Source organism: Tinamus guttatus, unplaced genomic scaffold, assembly GCF_059628265.1.
Source record: "Tinamus guttatus ecotype Peru unplaced genomic scaffold, ASM5962826v1 Tinamus_guttatus_pri_ptg000287l, whole genome shotgun sequence".
Classification (NCBI taxonomy): domain Eukaryota; kingdom Metazoa; phylum Chordata; class Aves; order Tinamiformes; family Tinamidae; genus Tinamus; species Tinamus guttatus.
The window spans coordinates 10,082,206-10,094,458 of record NW_028288821.1 but is presented as its reverse complement, the minus strand read 5'-3'; positions in this window follow the sequence as shown (position 1 = coordinate 10,094,458).

The window sequence follows — 12,253 nt, the reverse complement described above, 5'->3', positions numbered from 1 at the left end:
GCTCCCTTTTCTTTTTTTAAAAATATTTCAATGGTAGGGTTTTTGTTTGTTTTAAATACCATTCAGCGTTCAAAATCTCTCTTAGAAGCTGTGTTTTTTCCCCTGTCTCCACACCAAATTAGTTATTTAAGAATTCCACACGCCAACAGGTCCAGTACAGCTTCCTTTAATAGCTTTTTTGGAGTGTTTGTAATGAGCCAGCCTAGCCCGTGTTTCCAGAATTGAAACACTAAGAGGGACATCATTATCTGCACTCACTCAGACTTGCGCTGCCGTATTAGTCATCACTCAGCAAGGCAGGGACGCGCTGCCATCTCCCTTTCACTCGCTGCTCACTTCTGACGAGATGCAAAACTCACAAAGCAAAGCACTTATTGTTAATCATTGCTCCACCAACGCTGCCAAATGAAAGCTAAAAAAAACTTAATGTCTTTCACTTTAGAGATGAAAAAATTGGATTAGAGAATTCAAATTGCTCCTGAAATCACAGAGTGTTTCTTACCATACCCCTGCAGCATGCACAGGCACTGCAAGCTGAGAATACTCAACCTCTTCTATTGCTACCTATAATATTCCCAATGGAGTTGCAGGCCCTTCTTGCAAACGTATCACTGGATTGTAGACTTTTGGCTTTTTAAATAAGCCTTTTATGAATTTATGCTGGTCTGCCAATTAAAAAAAAAATGCTTTAGAGTGAACTATTTTCACCAAAGAGTAATTTTAATGCTTTAGACAAGTTTATGCCAAGAATACCCTGTGCCACGTGCTCTAGGTGTCCCTGCTGGAGAAGGGGGGGGGTAGACTAGATGTTCTCTAGAGGTCACTTCCAACCTCAACCGCTCTGATTCTGCGAATACACAGACAAATGGAAAATGATTATTTTGTCATTTGAAATGTTTTCCAACACATTGTGGCTAATCCTACCACAAACATGGAATAGGACTTATGCCTTTGCTCATAGGCATCATTCCCCAAATACACTAGGTATAGGAATTCTAATATTTGTATAAAAACCATGAGCACTACCAAAAGTTTCCTTGTAGTCCCTGTACAGGCTCAAGGAAATACTGACCACTGGTGATTTATTCTCAAGAAAAAAAAACAGGATTTGTGTCATTCTAGCAGCTGAAAAGGATCTGCTTGCTCATATCTTTTTCCACCCCCCACCCCGTTCAAATGTGCAAAACATGGCATTCTCCAGAGCTGACAAATTAATGTTTAATTTTGAGTACTGTCATGATACAGCATTCTGTCAAAAAATAAGTGTGACAAAAGGCTTTTTTTTTTTTTTTCTCCTCCAAACAGAGTGGTCACATTGTTCATAATGTAAACAGAAATTTGTCTACTGAGAAAGCGCTTGTTTTCACATATTGGCATATTCAGATTCATCATCATAAGGAGGAGAAAAGAAACAGCCTGTCTCTGTGTGGGATTTTATGTAAAATCCATATGCTTTCTTGTTCTATAAACACTTGTCCTTCATCCTGCACTCCAGGCCAGCCTGTGCTTATTACACTTGCCATTCCAGGTCTTTTCCAAGATGTATCACGTATGTCCCCGTGCAGCGGTGTTCCTATCAGCGGGACACTAGTTCAATGCACTTGCCACACGGAGCACGTGAGGCTTCCGTGCTGCTGTTGCCATTTCAGAAGAACTAGCTTGGTGTTCTTCAGGCACAACCAGTCAAGCCATGTGCTAAATGGGGATGCTAAAAGCAGCCAAGAAAGGGAGAAGATCTGAGCTGGTATTAAAAAAAAAAAAAAAAAAAAAAAAAAAAAAACAACCAGCAGGGTTGGCCAGGAATGTAACCTTTTTGTAATGCAATGGGAAGGAGGTGAGAGAGGAAAGGAGAGAGAGAAGGGAAGGAAGAAGAATGCTCTCAACTTTCCTGGATCCTTACGCCTTGAAAGATTAAGCATTCCAATTTTCCAAAAATAGGAAACTTCCTTTTCATGGAGTTAAAAGCTGAGTAATTATAGAAGACTCAAGAGTTACCTGGCTGGCAAGGAGTCAAATGCTTGGAACTGCCATCTCATAGGAGATGAGACAGTCATTCACTGATAATTAACCTGCCAAAAGGCAATGACCACCCTTCTCCACTACCTGGATTTGTGTTCCATTGTCTTTAACAGAAATGCAACTATACAAGACATGGATACACATAACCAGGGAGAGTAGAATACAGAGCTTGGTTATGAAACGCAAAACTCAAGACAAGATGACAAACAGCCCTCACGTGATACCACGTGCTGAACAACTTGATTTTCAAGGCTTACAATCCATCCTATGGCTTTTGTAAAGATATACACATATATCTCACAAAACACGCTTTAGGAATCTAACTTAAGTTAGCAACTCCAAAGAGCAAGTTAGAAGCTGAAGCATTCCACTTTCACATGCAAAGTGCAGGTGCTTCTTGGGAAGCAATTTATAGCACCTGAATTAAATGTTCAACTTAGCATTAAACAGACTGTGTATGTCACATTAACGTTTCCAAAAATGTAATTGCACAGGATTTATAGTCCTGTGCATTTCTAGACTGGTGACACAGGCACAGAAGTAGAACTAATTATAATCTTGTGAAGAACTAAGGAGAATCTTCCAAATAGCAGGAGAAGTATCACTGGAGGCTGGAGAAAGTTAATAAAGAACACAGGAACACTACTTGAACTCCTGTGACAACAGGAGAAAAAGCTACTACTACGTCAGTAGAAAAGGCTCTTTCTATTTGAGTTATCAGTTGTTTTGTATTCTGAAAGCAACTTAATTGTTTTTACATGCCCGATAAAACTGAAGATAAAGCTGAAAGACACATGATGAGACTAGCAATACTGCTTACAGTTACACTTCCACTTACAAACTGACTAGAACACAACTGATCTTCCAAACAAAGCCAGAAAGTCTGACCACCGGTTATAGGAACTTCCAAAATACACTGAAAACAGCAGTAAACAAACATCAGTTCTTCAACTTCTTGAGTACTTAAACATGCTTTCACAACAACAGCAGGATTCCTAGAAGCTGTTTTTCGGCATTTCCCCACCCCACCCCCTAAGCTTATATATAAAAACACACACACACACACACACCAGAGGCAAGATACAGGTTTTAGAAGATAGTTTCCAAATTACAGTCCAACTCTCCCTCCTTCAACAAGCAAGCTATACAGCCTTTCAACTCCAAGAACTCCCTACATCCAAGGTTTTTTCATTTCCCTAATCTCCTGCTGTGTAATATATTTAAAAAAGTGGACATTAAGTTTGAGATGAACATGTCCCAGCTCCAAAGGCAGTTCATTCTTTTGAAAAGCGTGGTTCTTACTGCCTCAGTCTCAAGTTCTTCCTAGGCTATTCCACCCTCAAACAGCAGCTTGCGGCTTTGGGCACAGGCAGTGAGTGCTGCTCTGTGCCCTGACCCGCACAAAACTCTTCCTTCTCACCTCAATAGCGCATCAGCCTTCACTCCTTGGGCTTGACTGTGCATTTGGAAAGTACAGCTGTGTTTCGTAATTCATGCTTTTTAAATTCTGACCCTTTGCTCTGCCTTTCTTCCCAATAGCAGAAACACAATATGTATCCAAGCATAAGATACTTCACTACTGGGAAAACTTGTCAAGAAATAAGGCTTGTTTAAAAGGGAGGTAATAGGATTTAAAGCTCTTCTGTATAAAAACATATAGCTGCTACTCAAAAGTAGATAAGCAGATGTTCTGGCATGAAGCCCTTAGGCCAATACTGACTCAATACGATTTTATTTTGTTTGAGCACCTGCAAGTCACTGCGCATTGGCAGAAAGTGCCAGGGAGGTGGAACAAGTAGCTGCCAAATCTCAAGTTGCACTTACATGGTTAGGCTAGAATCACAGCATGCCCTGAAGATAGGACTGCACAAGGGCAACGTAGCTGTTCAGGCAGGCATTTCTAAGGCTTAAAATAAATAAATAAAACCCCCAAACTCTAAAAAGGGTAAGTTATTTGGTTACCTTAGACACTTTTTCCCCTTGAAAATGATTCTGCAGTTAAAATGTTTGTTAAGTAATTTTAAAAAAGCATGTCTCAGAGACAGGTATTTCAGTCCAGGATATATTTCTCTATCTTTTCATACTTTTTAAAAATATAAAATTGAGAAAATGGCAAGCGAGGAATGTGTTTTAGACAACTGTTAAGACTCAATATATAATAGGAACACTCAATATATAATAGGATACTTTATTTAAAAAAAAAAGGCAGCTCTAAACATCTCCTATTCACGGCACTAAAACCAGATTAGCACACATCTTGCCTGCTGTGCACTCTTTTGAGAGAACTATTGGCCTTAGTTTAAAATGAAAATATTTAAGCCCAGAAATTGACACTAAGTTACTACATTCTAAGAGCTCCAATGGTTTATTTCATTATGTTTCCTGCATTTTATTAGGAAATACAATATGCAGAAATCAACAACCAAAGACATTGAATTCTACAGTTTAACTGTAGATGTGAAGCTAAGTAGTGGGAAAAAAAAAAAGTTGCACTGTCAACAAACAAGACTACATATATTTTGCTTTATTGCTTTAGAACGCTAAGAGAACTGTGTGGATGCCCCAGACTGTAATGGCCCAGACTGCAGGAGGGCAAAGTACAGGAATTGCCTGGCTAAGCAGCAGCCCTCCCTCTGTCAATGTTTAATCAGCATTGCTGACAGGTCCTCAACAGCAGCCTGAAGTGGGGAGGAGAGCGGTCAAAGCAGAGCCCTGCAAACAGCCCCGGCACTAGCAGAGGAGCTGCCAAGCAGCACCGAGGCGGCTGGGAGGGAGGGCAGCAGCTCCAGCAGCAGCTCCAGCAGCAGCTCCAGCAGCAGCTCCAGCAGCAGCTCCCGCAGCAGCTCCCATCACCCTCGGGATGAGGCGCCCGCCACCCTCCACCCTGCGACAACACCATTTGTCTCCAAGCCCCAGAGTCCAACCTGCTGTTCGGCTTGATTGAAGTCAACTCGGCCTTTGAAACTCCCAGGCACTGCTCAGAACAAAAGCTCAGCCTCCTCGACTCTTCTTCTTTTTTTTTTTTTTTTTAAATATATATATTTCTTAAAGCACATCTGGCAATCCTTTCTGATTTTCTTGTTGGTTCCCACTCATATTTATGAATGGACTACACTAACTTAACCCACCAGCTGGGGTGGTCATATTGCGACGTTCAAGTAATTTGTCAAGAACAAGATTGTTTCCTATATGTTCGCCAGCTGCTTGGCCATGGAGTACTCTTATCCACTGTCTGAGAGGATTTCAAGATACCACTACATTTTAAATACATATACTAAAAAAAAAAAAAAAAAATGTGAGCATTGGACAGTCTTGAAGAATTATTTGCTTTTTAAAGCTAGTATTTCATTTGAAAATTCCACCTAGTACTTGACCATTAGCTCCTTTTCCATTTTATATAAACTTTTTTTTTTTCCTCCTCTCAAAAGATAGTACAGTGGGTGATGAAGAAATAATCAACAGGAAAAAAAGAAATATTCCTTTTCTCCAAAGTACTGCTAAAAGGGGAAGTCAATTTCACAGACTCTATATCGTGGATTAATATTCATATGTATATAATACCCTTTCCTTCAAAAATATGAAATTAGTGTTCTTTGTCCTAAAGACCTGAAATAAAATGGAGAGCACTTTCCCATTTGCCATAATATTAGCAGTTCTGGCCTCCAGTATCATTGTGCTTATCCAGTAATCACCCTTATCTGCTGCTCTCTATGGAAATTAGATTATGAACACTTGAAAGCTTAACTACTAATCAGCCATAGATACAGCACTGCACACTTCCAAATTTACTATGCAATATACTCCAGAATTATTGCAAAACAAAGTTGGCCTTTCTTGAGCCCTTTGCAAGCATTACGTTACTACAGTGAGCATTGCTACAACGGGTACTAGAAGGTAGAAGAATAAACAGCAGTGTTTGTGCTTGAGGAACAAGACAGCTAGCAGCCAAGTTGGCACCGGCCTGCAGCAGCATTACCTGCTCCTGAGTCATGACTCATAAGCAGCTTGTTGGCTGCATTTAGCAGCAGAGGAACATTTAATTGATCAGCTCTCCTCTGGCAGTAAGATACTGAGGTCTATGCAAATTCCTTGCAGGAAATGAGACACAGCTGATAGTAAACATGAGACTCCTCCCCACACCAATTAACCTCTTGAGAGGTTAAGTAACTGATAGCAACTTCCAGCTCTAAGTAACTGAGCTGCTAGTTTATGTCATCCCACTCATCTTTACATTTATACACTTATTTTTAACTTTAGTCTACACAATAAAGTGGCTACATAATTGCATTAATTGGTTCTGTGACTCACTTAAATGACTGACTTCCCAAGAACTACAGCAGAAATCAAGAGGGGTTCTGTGTTCTGAAGCCTAGTTGTGCAAAATGGTTTTCTTTTTCATCAAGCAGATGCATATAGCAAAGCAATTTGTTAAGATGTTACGAGAGATGCTCCACAAGATGCTTTGCAAGATGTTCTGCAGCACGCCCGGCTCTGGGGTTTGCTGTGTACATGTGTTTAACAGCTGAGCCTCAGCCACGGGAATCAGATGGAGCGGTTCAGAGTCCCGCAAGCTGCTGTCACCGCTGCGGCAACACGCGGGACACGGGAGCGGGACGCCGGCCACGCTGGGGCTGCAGCCCCCGCCTGCCGAGCCCTTCCTGTGCCCAGGGGCCAGCGCCGGCCCTGCTCCAAGCACAGCCCTGTGAGCAGGACCCAGCACCCGGCTCGGCTGGAAACGTCCTACCCAATGCACTCCGAGGAAGCCTTGAGGCTTCAGAACTATCCCTCGAGAGAGAGGGAGCCACAATTGGAGGGAAAACACACTTTCCAACATAGGCACTGTGACATTGGCCTATATGTCAAAATAGAAGATACCGTCAGGAGTTTATTCATTACAGACACAGGAAAAGAGGTGTAACTCCACTGACCCACGTCTCTTTATGAGAAGAATTTTAACAGGAGTTTAACTGTATTACCATTATCAGTACAGTTTTAATAAGACTAAAGTATGGGACCACAAAGGATGAACGGGGAAGGGAAGGTTCTTATATTTCATGAATTAGTTCTAAACTTGGAAGAAAATTAAACATTTTGTAGTTAAATAAGATTTTTTTTCCCCTGCAAGTAAAGAATACAGCTATCATCAACACAAATATTATTTTGAAGAGAAAAACTCACAGGATGACTGACAAACGTCAGCTTACTCAGAACACTACATTTAGACATCCCTCTCTCCAATTAGAAATAACAATAATAAAAACACCTCATTACTATGTCCCCTGATTTGTCTAAAGGGAATGTTTCCAGCAAAACTTTTCTATTATTGGAACAGGCTGCCCAGAGAGGTTGTGGAGTCTCCTTCTCTGGAGATCTTCAAACCCGCTTGGACGCAGTCCTGTGCCACGTGCTCTAGGTGACCCTGCGTGTGCAGGGGGGTTGGACTAGATGACCTCTAGAGGTCCCTTCCAACCTTAATGCTCCTATTATTCTACTATAAGACCAGAAGTAATTTATCTTGATACATGCTGTACATCTAGGCATAGCAAAGTACCCGCAGCTTTAGGTAGCTTCATATTACAAGCTACGTACTTGTGGGGATGTATTATTAAAATACATCCCCACACAGTCACTTTATTACACATCTTTTAGACACCAATAAGGACACTGTACAAGGAAAACATTAGCAGCTTAAAAATATAAAGCAATATCTTGCTCAGTAAGACGCACAAAAAGCATAGATTTAACAAGCCCCATCACTAAGCATTAATTTACTCACCACACTGATAAGGAAACCCAAAGAATCCTTGGTGGTCAGATAAGCATTACTTAGGGAGAGCAAAATTAAGCCTCCCTACTCACTGTACTGCTGCAGGCATCTTCCTCCTTAGCAGACCTCCTCTGCAACAAGGAGGACCACGAAGCAGCCAGCCTCTAGCCAGAATTTTACCTTTTACATTTCACATGGCCCTATTTTGCAGACATTCCCACAGCTTTTCTCACTATTTAGTAATTTCCTCAGTTGTCTGAGGCAGGGTTACACAGCTGGGCCAGATAAGAGCATTCTGGAAGAACCAGCTGAATGGTAAGGGATTTAAACTTCTCTTTTATTTGTCTTTTCTCTTCTCTCCTGACATTGAAGGTGTTTGTGAGATAATAGACAAGATCAAGAAACAGACCTAAGCTTTTTGTTTGTTTGTTAATTTTAGTGTACATACTTTTGCAGTCAATTTAACAACAGTCACATCAACAATTGCTCTACACAGAGACAAGCACTAGGAGGAAAGGGTAATGGGCAGAAGCAAAAACTTGTAATTGTGCTAAGTTTTAAAAATGAAAACAGAATGAATTTCCCAGATAACTTCCCATTAGTAGGACTGACAGGACTACGTGCAGAAAAGGCAAAGAAGTGCAAGAAATAAACAGAAAAAATTTCCTCATGCCCCCAGTTTGCCCTAACTATTTCCTTAGGAAGGGAATTCCGGCTGCACTTGAGAGGATGGAGTTCCTTTCCAGTTGCTCTCCTCCTTAAGACCTGCAGTGAAACTCCTCTCAGTGAAATCTAGATTGAAATCTTTCTAGCCAAACTCAGGGACATTCTTCTACTCGGATCTTTCTTGTGCCAGTAGAAACCTGAGGCAGTTGACCACATATTACAACCTGGCCCCTTCCTGGCTTCCTCCGATTCCTCCCGTTTTTCTTTCCATGCAGGTTTTTGGAGCCTCACCTTCTCTCCGCAGCTGTCAGCAGAGCACAAGGGCCCTTCCTTTCGTGACTTCACTCCTTCCTCTCATTGTCTTATCCCTGGACAATCCCAGGCACATGTTTCAGTCCCTTTTCTGTTCTGAAATTGCAAGATTGTCAGAGAAATGAGTTTTTTAATAAACGGCATAGTAATCATTCCTGCACGTTGAACTTACACCCTTCTAGGTAAGGAGTGGACTGCAGCACTGGGCCAGCTCCATGGAATGCTCTCAGCAATGTAACCCACATCTCTCACATACTTGCTCTCATGCCCATCACTGGCCCCCAGGTACATGCAGGAATGTGCTTTATTTCCATAATTTTGTATTTGTAGTCTTTTCACTGAAGATTTATCAGAGAACACCATGGCAAAGAAATGTACCTGTTGCTTCTGATGCAGAAATGGGGTATAATGTACATTGATCTGGCTGACAAGGTTAATCCCCTAATCTATATACCAATTTTTACATATAACATATATATATATAACACACTATCAATTTATCTTAAAACAGCAGGCTGTAAATTGTGGCAGCCTGAGTGTAGATGGTATTATTTCTAAGACATAAAAGGAATAGACAGGAAAGGATAGTAAGTGTCCCAAGTGTCCCAATACAATTGGGATATTTGTGTCTGCCTCATGAATCAGAGCATTAATAGGGAAGAGATAAAGATGACAGGATTTGGTTTTATATTACTGTTAATTTGGGATACCTGCAAGCTGCCAGTGCCATCTCTCTCCTCTGTTTTTGTCAGAGATGGAGATACTACAGGCATAAGTGAATGATTAGCTCAGCAGACTGACCTAACAGAAAACTAGGCACTTTCTCTCCATGCATATTTCCCATCAGATAAGCTGCTGAATTGCTTCACCTGCCACGTGGATAGAGAGGGAAAAATAAACCACCCACAACTCCCTTAGTCATCTCTTCTTATACAAATAGAGTCTCAGATCATGTGGAACATCACATTGCCTAGGGCTCAGCCCCAAACTCAGTTTCAGCCACTCGCCTGACTAAAAGTACACATTTGATAATGTACACATAAAACTGCGCTTTTTATAAAAACATACAATCTTTCATACATGCGTTTGTTTCTATAAAAGGTGACTGGGAAATAGGTTTACATAAGTTTATTGAAGGATGTGTCTTGACACATTTTCACTATGTGTGTTTAGTACCTAATTTAATAACGCCTTACCTGGCCTAATTCGAGTGCTTTGGTTTTAACTCGGAGCTGGACACAGCAAGCACAGCTCAGCTGCAGGGCCGCAGTGACTGGGGAGTTCATTACCTCACCAACATGTGCAGCATGAAGACGGTTTGTTAAAACAATAGGTGGTAGCTGTCAGCTTCCTCTTCCTATAAAATATAAATAGGTACATGCAAAATGTGTAAGTTGGCTAAAAATTTTGCAGTATGTAGCCTAATCAGTGAACAGTTCTGCAGCCACAAGTGGTTAAAAACAAGTGTAGTGCTGGCAATGAGAAGTTAAACTCATTGAAATAGCTGTGAAGAAGCTGCCTATGCTGTAACACCTGTTTACAGAAATAATCATAATTAGTTGTGCTCTAATTTGTCATTTTTGATTCTGTTCATGATTATAATATGAAGTGTAGCTTCATTTTTCAATGATTAATTTTGCTTGTTTAAATGAATTTACAAATCACTAACAGACTTATTAGAAACACAATAGTCACTTCTTGTGACTTGATTTACAGACATATTACACAACATATGATGACTGTTTCTAACAGGCCAGGGAATTACAGCTGTAGATTAAACAAGCCATCGCAAAAAGCCACTTACTATCTTATCAGTAGGTGAATTTTCATTGGATTTAAGTTTACAAACTAAACCATACTCACTAATCTTAATTATGCAAAGAGAATAATTTTAGCAAGTGATACTATTTTGTCTGTACACAGTGTCTATTCATGTCCTAATAACATTCTTTGTTGCTTTACTTTGCTTAGTAGTTATTGTTTCTAAATGCATTTTCCTACCTTTTCAGTTATTTGCATGGTGATTTTTATGTAACTGTATTTCACGATACTCTCATTAATAGTAAGCAATCTTAGTCTGGCTTCCTTTTAAAGAGTTCTCAGGATTCTTTAAATTCCTCACTAGATCATCTGAAACTGCAAAAGGACAAGCAGTAGGAGAGTAACTGCTTCAGGAGACAACTGGATACGGTATTTGGGAGAGGGCCAAGACAGTCTGAAGATGTTTGGTGCTCTGCATGAGCCCTGCAAGCATGATTGCAGAGTGTTTTCTGTGGTGGAGTGGTTTTGCTAAGGATAAAGAGCTTTTGGATGAAAAGCTGAGGGTATGTACTACGCAATGAGTTGACAACATACTTCCTGTTTTTGGTTAAGTTAAATATAGTATGTTTTCTCCCATGGCAGTACTCAGAACATTCTTTTATTTTTCCTTTCCTCTTTTCCCTGGCACAGCTAGGACAATGATTTCAACCTTGCTGATCTCCTTCTTGACTACAGAATGTGGAGAATAGAACATTTCTAGAGAACTAAAATATGAATAGCTGCTTTGGTGACCAGTTGAGTTTACCCTTTTAGAACTGCGGTTTAAAGCAGAGACTTATGCCTTCTCTGGCGAATGGAAGTTCTGTCACTGAACTTCCAAACTGCCACAAACTTAAAACCCTTTTCTTTTACACGTGTTCTCAGGGTACGTGTCTCCTGCAAGGTTGCAGTTTTATTTTTTACGTTTAGAGAGTGAGGGGGAAGGTTATGAAGAACTTATGTTCTTCTATTCCTTGGGTCAGCCAGTCATCTTCACAGGCCCTTTTTCCTAAAATTCAGATAAAAATCTCTCTTTGAGGGAGATCCAAAAGACATCATGCCTGTCAGGCCATGCTTGTTTTGCTTTAACCTAGTGGTCTGAGGTTTGTTGTTGGTTTGTTGGTGCTTTTTTCTTTTTTTTTTCTTTTTAACAGATGCTTATTTGTAGTTTTGTAGTTTCTGTCACTGTTAGCTATTGTGGTTACGTGACTAAATATGACAGATTACGTGAGAAACCACAAGGACAAATGTTACTATCTACCCAGTGAGGCCTTCCGTAGTAACACGGTTTTAATGGTATGAAGAGATTTTTGCAAAAATGTATACTTTGAAAATAATTTTTCTTCAGAGATGAAGCCAAATTAAGAACAGATTTGCAACAACCACTAATTTCCACCCTCAGGCTGTACCAGGCTGCTCTTGGGAAAAGGCCAAAACACTAAAAGGGGAACCAATTGCCAAAATGATCTCAAGTTTGTTTGTTGGTTTAAGGAGAGTGGTTTTCCCACTTAAATTTTCCTAAGTGGGATAATTTCATTATCTCATCTTACCCCCTTTATTTAAAATTGCTTGTAGACTTTATAGGCTCATCTGTCTGTTTCACACATGGGATATTTGCTTGTCTTTGCTAGAAATAATGACGTTTGGTTTGCAGTAATCTAATTCAACACTGCTCTAGAAAGTCATGTA